The sequence below is a fragment of the Monodelphis domestica genome, chromosome 1 (assembly GCF_027887165.1).
Source record: "Monodelphis domestica isolate mMonDom1 chromosome 1, mMonDom1.pri, whole genome shotgun sequence".
Lineage (NCBI taxonomy): Eukaryota > Metazoa > Chordata > Mammalia > Didelphimorphia > Didelphidae > Monodelphis > Monodelphis domestica.
Window position 1 is genome coordinate 1,707,078 of NC_077227.1, and position 12,641 is coordinate 1,719,718.

Here is a 12,641-nt window from a genome sequence, read left to right on the forward strand (position 1 = left end):
TGACTCACCCAGACGCTCGGAAAGAGCTTCCCTCCGCCCGTGCGCTCTTGGTGCCTCACCTCACGAGCCCGCTAAGCTGCCATTCCCCCGAAGGATTCCCTGGCCCGTCTCCCGACCATCATCCCTCCCCCGGTGCAGGTAACCGGCCACCCGCGCCGGGTCCTTTTTCACTGTGGATTTGTGTTCATCAGGCAGGATCCGCCTTCCTGCTCCCCCTACACGCACACAAGGAAAACCAACCCTATTGCTCACACGTGTAGTCAACCCAGAGCACCTCCACGCTGGCCACTTCCGCGGGACTCTCTCCCTGTCCTCTCCAAGTCCTTCTCCTCATCGAGAGGTGGGCAGCAGGCGCCACCCTCAGTCCTCTAGAAGGCTGGTGGGCCAACACGGCCAGAGCTGGTGCCGTCATTTCGTCCCCTTGTGTAGAACAGCTTGGGTCATTCGTGCCCCAACTCACAGGCGGCCCCTCAGACTGCCTCCCAGTGTGTTTTGTTTCCTCCACCTTCCTTCCCTCGGATTCTCCTCGTCTTTCCCACCCCCCGGAATCTAGAAACCCCGACTTGGAGCCCAGAAAGATCTGAGGAACCCCTTCTCCCTGCCCGCACCACGTGGTCCTCCTCCCCATTCATCAGACCATCAAGCTATAACAGAACCATTCCCAGGTCTTGTCTACTTGGACTCCCTCTAGGATTCCCAATGATGATGGGCTCCAGAAGGGATCCGTGTCCCATCGCCACATGGTAGAATGAAGCCCGTTAGCCTTTTTAGCCCCTTCGGATTACTCACTCACACGGGCCTTTTTCTATATTTCTTCATGTCTTTGTTTGAACTTCACGGTTTCTCCCTAGCCATGTTCTTCTCATCAGGAAATCCTCCATCTCATTAAAAATCCATTTTGCCTCTTGGGCTTTACTCGTTTTTCTGGGTACACGGATATCCTCCACCTTCTGGAAGCTCACATTCCAAATTCTCCTCTCCTTTCTCTTGGCGGCTGCCAAATCCTGCGTGATCCTGACTGAGGTTCCTCCCTACCTGGCTTCTTTCCTTCTATCTGCTTACATTATTTTTTTGTCGATCTGGAAATTCTGGATTTTGACTCTGACGTTCCTGGGCATTTCCTTTTTTAAGAGAAGACCACTGGATTCTTGCCAATTCCTCTACATCGGAACAGTTTTAAGATTCTAGGAATGGGATGTCTAAGCTTTTGGGCAGTCCAGGGAGTCCAAAATTTCCTCTCCTCCATCTCTTTTCCGAGCGCGTTGTGGTCACTGAGATATCTTACATTTTCTTCTTCTCTTTTTAGGCTTTTGACTTTGTTCTAGTCTTTCTTGTTGCGTCACAGTTATTGGCTGCTGCTTGGTTCACTCTAATGAACCGCGTCTGTTACTTAAGCAGGTTTTGAACCTCTTGTGCCGAGCTGGGACCCCCCTCCCGGCTCTCATTCTCTTCCATTTCCCCCTCCTGGTCTCATCCCACGTTCAGCGTTTGCTCCCGGATATCCTCCCTTCCTTGTTGTTCCCTGACCGTACCTGGGTTTCCAGAGCCGTTTCCTCTGGGGTCTCTGGAGCACCTGGCAGGGGCTTCTTTTGCGCTTGCCCAGGCTTCCTGCCTTTGGACTTGATGGCAGAGCTCAGCTCTCTGCAGAGAGGGTCTGGGCTGGTTCTGTCGCTGCTTTCTTGGGGTAGGGCTGCCCTGGCACCCCCAGAGAGGCTGAGTCCCGGGCAGAGTTCCATCGCTGCCCTCCTGGCCCGAGCTCTGTAAGTTTCTAGCCTGGCTTCGGGTCCGAGCGGGAGTGGACGTTGCTGGGCTCTGCCCCTACTGGGCAGCCGGAGAGCTCCCTTGGCTCTGAGCCAGCCCACCGTGGCCCTGCGCTGGAATTCCCGCCCTGCCTCCTACTGGGGTGAGGCTGGCTGTGGGCTTGAGGGAGCCTTTGCTCTCTGGGTCTGAGCCGCCCCGCTGCTGCCTTCTGGCCTTCCTCCTCTCCGTCCCCCCCAGGGCATCCCTGCTAGGACAACATGGCCCAGGCCAGGCCCCTCCGGCCATCTGTGGCCTTCCACGTTCTCCTCGGCCTGGAGGTGTCCGGGGAGGGGCACTCAGGCGCCTCCTTGATGCACATTGCTGGCCTGCCCCCCCTCTTTGGTCCAAGCTACGGCCTCCTGGAGGGCTGCCGCCAGGCTCGGACGCATTCCACTGCGCGGCCCTGTTACGAGGGAATCACTTTAAAAGACTGATATATATTAAATTAAGGTCGCCAAGGAATTCAGCTATGTAATTCCTAAATGAAAACTCAAGTCAGCAGTCAATCTTTTATGGAGTTTAATTACAATAGGAGGAAGAAAGTAATTAGAGATAGAGAGAGAGAAAAAGGGAGAGAAGGGAATAGGGCTTAAATACCCCTTCTGTTTAGGCTGGGCCAAAAGGCCCAAGCCCTTAGATAGCTGGGGCAAAGAAAAGAGATCAGTCCCTATTACTCACGTGTCCAAAATGGAGAAACAGTCTCAGAGGCCCCCACCTTCAGCTTCCTTCAGAGCAAGCTTCTCAGAGTACACTGCCACCACTCCGATCAACTCCTCAACCCCCCTCGAGTCTTCAGACCCCTCTATCTTTAAGGAAACCCTCCAAGTTCCCTCCCCTCAGTTCTCACATCTACCAATCACTGTCCATCAATTTCCCTGTGCCAATGGAGGCTCTAGCTTAACCCAGGACCGCCCAGAGGCTTTGCACATGTCTGTTGAAGGTCATATTTTCAAATGATTAAATCTTTGCTCCTTTGCTACAGCCCTTTCTAAATCCTGTTAACCTGAGTAGGGTAGAGATTGGAATAATTAAATTTTGATCTAGGCTGCAGCCCTTCCTAAATCCTGTTAGGACTGAGTAGGGTGGAGATTGATTCCAAGTATCTCCATTGTATCAATTCTAAAATCAATCAAGACTCAAAGAAATTCCTGTTCTATGCTTAAGCATAGGTCAAAGCCTTTCCATTGTTCAGCAAAGGGTTTCTGTCCTAAAGTAATCTGAAGAAGGGAAGAGAAGGAACCTCCCATGCCAATGGGGTTCCCATTCCAATAGACTATCAGTAAGAAATTTTCCAAGTATGAAATATCCCAATGGTGAAATTTCCAACATTTATAAGTCTAAGGAAGTTTGAGGTTTACAGCCCCGAGGACGCTCAGTCTTTGCCAGGCGCCGCGTCCTCCGAACCGCCGCCCTCCCCGGGTTGGCCGACCAGGCGCCGGCCGGCCAACAAGGTTGTCCTGTGGGGGAGGTCAGCGGCCATCCCGGCGCCCCCCGAGCCCTGGGGAGCCTCCCCGCCGGCCCGCTCCGGCCCTTTCTCTCCTCTGGCTGGGGGCGCTTCCCGGGCCAGAGCGGAGGCCCTCGGGCGGCACCGCACGCCGCTACCACGCTCGGGCCGCGGCTCCCTCCATGAAATGGGCCTCATGCTGGCCCCTCACCCACCCCACGGCTCAGAACCTCCCGGAGACCCCTAACGGAGGGCAATGAGGCCGTGCCGGCCGGCCAGCCTGCCCTCGCAGGGGAGGGAGGAGCCCTGCGAGAGGGGCTGCCCGGGGCCAGTTTGATGGTTGAATCGCTGGGACGGGAAGTCCGGGAGGCCCAAGCTGAGGCCGGCTTCGCGCTCGAACTCGCTGCTCTGGACCTCGGTTTTCTCATCTGTCAAACGGGGGTGACCATAGCGTCGGCCTCCCAAGAGATCGTGGCTGGAAAGAGCCGGGCAGCCTTCCGGGGCTGAGCAGACGCCCATCACGGCCCTGGAGGCGGGGGAAGGGAGGACGGTGAGAGCGTTCCCCCCCCACCCACAGGGGCACCAGGAGCTGATGGGGGTGGGAGGAAGAGGGCGGCGGAGCCTGTCGGCCACGCACGGGAGGGAGCTCCTACGGGGGAAACCGCCTCCCTTTTAAAGCCCCCGAGCCCACGTGCCAAGGCCCGGGCACACCGGAGCAGGCGTGGGACTGGCAGCCCGGCATCCTGCCCCTGGGCACGAGGCACTGGCCCAGGCACGCTGTGGAGCCTCAGGGATCCCTGGCAGGCCATGCAGACTGTGAGACGGGACTCGGCTCAGCGGGCAGCTTCCCGTCCCTGTGAGGCCAAGGCCTCGCGGCCCTCTGCCCTCCCCGGGTGCCCTCTGCCCCTCCCCGGGTGCCCTCTGCCCTCCCCCGGGTGCCGGGCCTCGCGGCCCTCTGCCCCTCCCCGGGTGCCCTCTGCCCTCCCCCGGGTGCCGGGCCTCGCGGCCCTCTGCCCCTCCCCGGGTGCCCTCTGCCCTCCCCAGGTGCCCTCTGCCCTCCCCGGGTGCCCTCTGCCCTCCCCAGGTGCCCTCTGCCCTCCCCAGGTGCCCTCTGCCCTCCCCGGGTGCCCTCTGCCCTCCCCCAGGTGCTGGGCCTCGCGGCCCTCTGCCCTCCCCGGGTGCCCTCTGCCCTCCCCCGGGTGCCCTCTGCCCCTCCCCCGGGTGCCCTCTACCCTCCCCGGGTGCCCTCTGCCCTCCCCGGGCGCCCTCTGCCCCTCCTTGGGTGCCCTCTGCCCTCCCCTGGTGCCCTCTGCCCTCCCCTGGTGCCCTCTGCCCCTCCCCCAGGTGCCCTCTACCCTCCCCAGGTGCCCTCTGCCCTCCCCTGGTGCCCTCTGCCCTCCCCCGGGTGCCCTCTGCCCTCCCCTGGGTGCCCTCTGCCCTCCCCTGGTGCCCTCTGCCCTCCCCTGGTGCCCTCTACCCTCCCCGGGTGCCCTCTGCCCTCCCCTGGTGCCCTCTGCCCTCCCCCGGGTGCCCTCTGCCCCTCCCCCAGGTTTCCCCCGCTGACCGTGGGGTCTCCGGCCTTTGGCCTGAGGAGGGCCGGCCGGCGTTGTCCAGAAAGCCCTCCAGATCGGGGGAAGTGAGGCTGGTTGATGGCCGGCTCTTGCCCCAGCCACGGCCTGCCCGGAGGGTCAGTCGGGTTGCTCCTGCCCACAGCTTCTTTGGGGTCCGCCAGAAGGTTGAGACCGCCTTGTACCGTCCAGTTCCACCTGCAGGTTCCCAGCTTGGCCACCCAGCCCCGGGGGGACCCTGTTTCCAAGGGCTGGAAGTCCCTCTCACCCAGCCCAGGTCCCCCAGACACTGGGCGCCCCCCCCACCCGAGGGCCTCGGTCTCCTCTCTCGCGTGGCCAGAGATGCCTGTGAGCAGTTTTTTCCGATCCGCCCAGAGTGCCTGGCGTCAGGCCCTGGCCGGCCAGCCGCCCGGCAGCAGGAAATGCAGGAGCCGAGAATCTCAGGGCAGTGCCCTGACGGGGCTGCTCTCATTCCAGCTCTGGCTCCGACACGTGCCTTTGCTCCGTGACTCCCCTTCCCATCTGGCAGAGCCTGGGGGAGGGGCCGCGGTCGGCTCTGGCCCCCACTGGGGCTCGGGCCGTCCCGGAAGGGGGAGGAGCCCAGGCGCCGGGTCGAGGCTCGCCCGGGGCCCCACTTGCACGGGCAGCTCAGGGAGGGTTCAGGAACTCTCTGAGACGCAGGAAAGCAAGCTTGGCCCACGGGTGCCCGTAGGGAGCTGCAGGGTCACGGATTGCTCCCGGGCCTTCTTCCTGCCAAGCCTCGGGTGCTCTGTGCCTGGCAGGGCCTCCTGCAAGGCGTGAGCGCCAGGGCGGCTGTGCGCCTGTCAGGAACCAGGCGAGCCACCCGTGTGCCAGCCCGACAGGAGGCCCTGGTGACGGGCACAGACAAGGCTAGCAGAAGAGAACGCCTGGGCGGCTGCCTGGAGGAGGCGGCACGTGAGGCTGGGGCATCGAGGATGGCATGGCTTGGGGAGGGCAGGCTGAGCCCTTGGAGTCACAAGAGCCGGATTCCATCACAGCTGGGCCTTCTGACGAGGGGCTCGGACGCTGACCGCCGGACGAGGCTGGCCCATCCTCTGGCCGGCCGGGCATCTTCCAGGGGCTCCTGGGATGCTCTGATGGGGCCCTGGACGGCCCACCCGCCCCTGGCCAGAGCCCGGGATCGGCTGCGACAGCACCCAGAACCCCCAGATGGGGCACGGCAGAGGGCAGGCAGCCGGTGCCAGCTGGTTCTCCGAGCCCCCCGAGCTCCCAGCACGCGCTCACCCTAGCGTAGCGTTCAGGCTGCTCTGTGCCATCCCGCGGGGTGCAGACCATCCACAAGCTCATGCATGGGGAGGGGGCTCAGGCTTGGAGTGCTGCCTGGCCAGGGCCCCTTCCTGCCTCCTCGCCACTCCAGGGCCTTTCCTGGAGGAGTCACAGGAGACTCCCGGCCGGAGGCTGCCCACTGGAGGTCCCAGCCCCCCTCAGTGACCCGCAGGAACCTTCCGGAAGCAGGAGGGGAAGGCTGGCTGTACCTCCCTGTGGCCTCTGCCCACGAGGGCCCTCGGAGGGTGACGCTACAAGCCGGGGTGCCAGGTGTAATATTCATAGAAAATGGGGTTGGATACTGAAGAAGTGGGGATACAGAAGGTTTTGTGACAGGGAATGGGGGAGTTGCAGGGAGAGAAGGAATATGGCTGCTGGTGAAGTAAAAGGAGAGATGCCCCTGCCGAGAGGCTATCCCAAGAAATGGGGCAACTAAGACAGCCTGAGGGGATGGCTTCTCTATAGAACGATGTAGCAGATAAGCACAGACTCTCCTGAGGGACAAGCCTCCCCCAGACCAAGGTCACCCAGCGGGGGCCCAATAAGGACCATTTCTAGTTGACTGGCTGTCCTGAGGTTCAGCTCCCTCTGTGCCCCCTGAAATGTTAGCCCTCTTATCTGACTGCGATATTTAAATAAAGATAAAATTTAATAACACGTTTGGATTGGGTTGGTATCAGGGAAGAGGGATTTCCCTAGATGAGGTTTGAGTCTCTCTCAGCTTTGGGGCTGAGGCCAGGCCTCACAGGCTGGTGGAGGGTTTCTTTGTTCCTGTCTACGCTAATCTGTGCTAGTGTTCTTAAGTTTAAAGTCTTAGCGAGAGGAAGAAACGTTCTGATCTTCAGAGCTGGTTGGGCCTGTCTCGTTGGGCTGACACTCCTAAAGACCAGCCTGACAGTCCAAACTGCTTCCCTTCAGTCCTTTTGTCGATGACATGATCCCGGGAATCCAGGGAGAGCATCCAGTTGGGAAAATCAGGAAAATAGAGCCACTTCTATCCAGAGACCAGGAGAGAGCTCCTTCCAGTTCCAGGGCCAGGACGGAAGTGCTAGTCACAAGACCAACTGCCCCTTCCATCTGCCCCCCCCCCATCTGTCAGTCTTGTCTTCTCTCTAACACTCCAACGACTGTTTGTTCCAACTCAATGGCAGAAAGTCCAGAACTTGCTTTAGTTTTCCTTTCCACACAGGGCATCCCCCAGAATGGAGACCCGTCCTCCCACTCACCCCAGGATCGATGGCGCGGAGTCCCCCGGGAGCCCTTCTCCACATTCTCATCACCATGGCCAGGCCAGGGAGGTGGGACAAGGTGTGAATCGCAAAACTCCTCCGCCCTAATCAGACCATTCTTTAGAAGATGGGATTACGCTATTTCCTGATCAATAACAATGGAGATCCTTGGACTGAGTCTTCCTGCAGTCTCCTTCCCCTGCGCCCTGGCAAGGCTCCCTGCTGCCCGCTCCAAAGCGGCAGATCGCACTGAGAAAGGGAAGGGAAGGGAGGCTCAACCCACCTTCCACTGCCTGGTGCACCTCACTCCAAGGCCGACGGGCGCCCTCCTCCCGCTCTGCGCCCTGGGTGGCCCTGGCGCAGCGAGGAAAGGGCGGGAGTCGGCGCTCAGTGAGCGCCGGGATGCCAGAGCGGCCGGTGCGGTGAACAGGACTGGGCAGGCAGGGAGAGGGCGCCGAGGCTGCCAGGGCAGAAAGGAAGGGCCGTCCAGGGGGGAGGGGAGGGGCACAGATGGTCTGGCTGGCCTGGCGGGAGGCCAGCCCCCCTTCCCGGCACCCCGGGCTTCTCGGAGCTTCTGTCGTGGAGCCAAGGCCCTTGGCCGCCCTGCTGGCCCCTCTGGGCGCTCCCTGGATGATGCTCGTCCTCTTTAAGCCACGGCTCCCAGACATGGCCGCCACTCGGACGCGTCTGCTGCAGAGCTGTGGAGGCGGCAGCCTTCTCGAGCCTCAGGCGGACCCCCACAGCGGCGAGCCCTGCCTGCCACTGTGGGCCCGGCTCAGCGCCCTGAGCGAGCCGGAGGCCGGGGCTCTCTGGCAGCTTCACGGAAGCCTGAAGGCGCTGGATGGCGGGCGCTGGAGGGAGGGCCACGGCCCCTTGGGGGTCTCCGATGGGGGGCCTCTTCCTGGCCAGGATCGCTCGCTGGGGTGGCTCCGAGGGGCTGCTTCACGGCTGCCCTGGAGGCAGCGCTGCAGGAGGCCCCCCACCTCCTGCCTTCTTCTGTGGGCTTCCAGAAACCTCCCCCTGAGCGTCCCAGGAAGGCCGGAGGCGCTGCCCAGCCCTGGCACCCCGGGCCCGCCCCGGGGTTCTCTGGGATCAGCCTCGTGCCGTCGGGGAGGGCATCCTGGCCTTCCCGAAGCGGGCTCTGGGCACCAGCAGCCAGCTCTGACCGATCCCTGGCCACAGGCGCCGGGGCCGACCCCCTCTGAACAGGACGCCAGGCACCGCAGCTGGCCGCGGGATCCCTTCGAGGGAGACTCGAGCCCACGGGCCGACAGAGCCCGGGGAGCAGCAAGGGGTGCTGGGAGTACGGGAAGCGGGGCAGGGGGCGCGACGACGGAGGAGACGGTTGGCTAGGAAATGCGCGGGAGAGAGGCGCACACGGGAGCACCCCGGGATGCTGCGTGAAACCGGACGGCTGCCTTGGCCAGTCTCGTGAGCTGGGATCTCACTTTGCCCCTCCGTAAAACGGGGGTGACCTCCGAGGTCCCCTCCAGCTCAGGAGCGATGCTCTTGGGGGGTCTCCCTGAGCCTCGGTCTCTCCATCTGTGAGATGAGACAGTTGGGCAAGGGGCCGCTAAGCTCCCTTCTCCCTCCGGACCGAGGGTGGCACCATAGTAAACGCGGGGGCTGGGCCCGACGACCTCTCGGGTCTCCCCCAGCTCTGCCCATCGGGCCCGGGGAGCTCGGAGACGCTTCTTTTCCTTGTTGTCCCCCAACATCCTCCGCTTTCTGAATACTGAATTTCCGACCTCTCCCGTCTCCCCCGCCCACGGAGAAGTTCAGCAAGAGGACGTCAGGCCCACGGGCCAACCCTGCGAAGGGCACTGCCACGGCGGCCACATTTCCAAGGAAAGCAAAACGAGTGGAGAAAGTGGGCCTCGCCTCTCTCCCGCCGTGGAGCCTTGTCTCTCCGCTGACCACGTTCGCGACCCGGCGGTTCCTCTGTCCGAGGACCTCCTGGTTCTTCTCCCTGGACGTTGCATCGCTTTATCCCGGTCTGGCCACATTTCTTCTTACCCCACAGCGCTATTTCACCAGTCGTGGGCCTTCCCCAACGATGGGCATCCCCTCCACCCCAGGTCCCAAATGGGGCTGCTGCCATCCATTTGGGGCACAAAACCAGCCCCCCTTCCTTTTCCTTTGGTCGGCTGGGCCAAAGGGGAGCCACAGTCGTGGAGCCCTTTGGGCGTGCCTCCACATTCTTTCCCAGAATGCTCAGCCGCCTTCACGACCCTCAGCATCCCCATTTCTGCCTCGCCCCCTCCAGCGCTTGCCACTTCCGGTAGACGTGCGCGCCAGCCGGCGTTGCTCCAATGTACATTTCTCTCCTCGATCCTACTGGGAGACTTCATGGAAGGAGGCTCAGCTGGAATGTCCTCCTCTCGAAGCCCCCGGCTGCACCGAGGGGCTCCCATCTGGGCGGGTGCCTCCGTTCCCCAGCCGGGATACGCTAGAGAAGTGAGCGGCTTACCCTCGCGCGAGCTGGAGCATTTCGGATGTAATTCCGTTGTCCAAGGTCCCTGGTAGCGAGGCGCAGAGTCCTTGCCCTCCCTCTTAATGAGGCCGACCTTGGCTTTGGCCGTGGTGGTGCTCGCCGCTCCTGCCTTTGGGTCTGGTTTCGAAAGCTCTGCCGCCGCCGTGGGGGAGCTCCTCACCGCTTCCCTGCGTTCCCTCCATCTCGCTTTCTTCTTTCTCCCTGCCCCCGTGATCCTGTCCCTCCTCAAGTCTCTTCTGCTTCTAACCACTAACCCCTCACCCCGATCGCTGCCCTCCCCTACAACTTATCCCCTTCCCCTCCCTTTTCCCAACTGGGGGAGTTATTTTTTTCTAGGCCCAACGGATGCCTTTCTCTTTGAACCAATTCTGAGGGGTGTGAGGTTCCAACACTGCCTGCTGCCACCCCCCTACCCTTTTCCCCTTGCATTGTAAAGGCCCTCCTTTTTGAGTGAGGAGGTTGCCCCATTCCCCTCTCCCCTTCCCATCCTCCTGGTGTTTCCCTCTTTCTTCCTTCTTTGGAGGTCATTCCAACATGACTCGAACTCGCACCCACGCTCTCTGTCTTCATAACCTCCTCCTAAGTGCACTAAGAATGAAGAAGTTCTTGGGGATGTAGGAAGCTGAGCATCTCGCTTGGAGTCCCTCACGACGGCTCTTTCCCGCTTCTCTTCTTCGGCTTCGGGGGTGGCCCGTCACAAGGGCAGGTTCTCCAGTCCGTTCTGCTCTTTTCCTCAGGAGCCCTCGGAAGCCCTCCATTTGACCGAATGGCCATTTCCGGCCCCGAAGGGTTACTCCGCGTCGCGGGGCGGCTAACTCTCGGGGCAATCCTAGCTCCTTGGCCTGCTCCAGTGTCACAGTCCAAGATCTCCTCTCCTTGCGCATGCTCGCTGCTACGTCTTGTGTGATCCTGGCTGGCTGCCTGATGGATCTGCTCTGGCAGGTGGCCACACTCTCCCGAGAGGGTCCGTCTGGGCTCCCTTGAAGGAGGCGCCTGGCAGTCAGTCCTTCCGGTTCTAAGCGACCCGCCCTCGCGGTCCGGGGCAGCCGCCGCCGCCTGGGCTCCTCTTTGGTCTTCCCTTTCCCCGGATCCTTTCCTGACTTCGCCCCCATCCACTTCCCCAATCCGGTCTCTCCGAGGACGCTCCGCATTTCGGACGCTGTGGTTTTTTCCACTTACACGGAAAGACAGTTTTCGGTGTCCGAGTCCTCCCTTTCCTCCTTGCTGAGAGTCCGTGTTCTGACAGCAGTCACGCATGCTGATCATGATGCCAGACCCTGAGCTGCTCGGGACTTGGGGTTCCAGAACTGAGGGGACCCCAGAAGACAGCGAGATGGTGGTGGAGGAGAGGATGAAGAAGCCGAGGCCCAGAGAGGTCAATGAGTGACCGTCATGGCTAACACTAGGGAAGCGCTAGAGGGCTGGCAAGGACGCGTCTACACCATCTCACAACTCGGTGGACAGGGAAGTGACTTGTCCAAGGTCTCTCACAAATGGGGTCTGTGGCAGGGTTCAAACTCAGGCCTGCCTAGTTCCCCACCCAGACGTCTTTCTCCAATACTTCTGTGACTGTTTTCAGGGAGAATCTCAGGCCTTGGCCTTCTTCCCATGAGAACTGGATTTTCATGGTGGGGCGGTAGTGGTCAGCAAGGGCAGCCAGCTCACCCAACCCCCACTGGCCCCGGGAGCCTTGAAGGCCAGGACAGAGGGGTCGGGGGATGACAGCTTGGGAGCAATCCCTTCTGCCCACACTGCCGACCCTCCAGTTTTCCCTAGAGGCCTGGGAGGGCCCTTGGGGGCGACCCCTTCGTTGTACAGAGGAGCCAGTGACTTGTCCAAGGACACTCAGCCAGGCGGCTGACCCTTTGCTGAGCCAACCCCTGTGGGTAGCCCCATGGGCAGGGACTGGCACAGATGACCCTGGGGAAAAGGAAGAGGAGGTGCCCAGGGAGGAGGCAGGGCAGAAGTGAGTCACAGCGGGCACTGTGGTGGCCTGGCCCTCTTGTTTGTAGGACACCCCCCACCCCAGTGGCAAGCCAGCCACTGCTCAGCCCCTTCGGCCCCCCCACTCTGAAGACCCGCCCTACTTGTGCCCACTCTCGGGCCCCACCATCAAGGGCCTGAACCACAGGCTAACGGCCTCCTCTGACAGGAGGGGAAACCGAGGCAGGGGGAACTTTCTGAGCCCGCCCTGCCGTGTCCTGGCCTCAGTGTTCTCAGCTGTACCCTGGGGGTGACCCCGTCCAGCCTACGTCCAGCTCTGGGATCTGACGGCTCCCTGAGGTCTAACCCCAACCCTAAGGCAAGGTCCCCTGGGGACGAAGGATCTGAACTCGTGTCCCGGGAGGGGAGGTTCGGGGCCGAGCCAGGCAGGCGGAGCCCCCCGGGACGGACAGACAGACAGACAGACTGGGGAGCCCGCAGCGAGGCTGTGACTTAGACATGGATTTATTTGGGATTTTTGTACATTAAACCAGCGAATCTCCTGGCTTCAAGCACACGTTTTTTGGTCTTTAAAGTGACAAAAGGAGGAAAACCCAAGCCCGAACCCCCACCCCACGTCCGTCCGTCCGTCCGTCGGCTCGGGCCGGAGGCGTCCAGCCCGGCAGAGGGGCCCAGATCATGCGGGCGGGCCCGAGAGGAGGGGGGGGACGGGGGTCCTCAACAAAGCGGCAGCAGCAATGGCGGCGGCGACGGCCCGGGCCCTTCTCGCCGCCGACTCCCGGGCAGAATAAATACATTCAGAGGCGGGCGAGGGCGGCGATGGCGCCCCCGCTGGGTCCGTCCCACAGGCATCG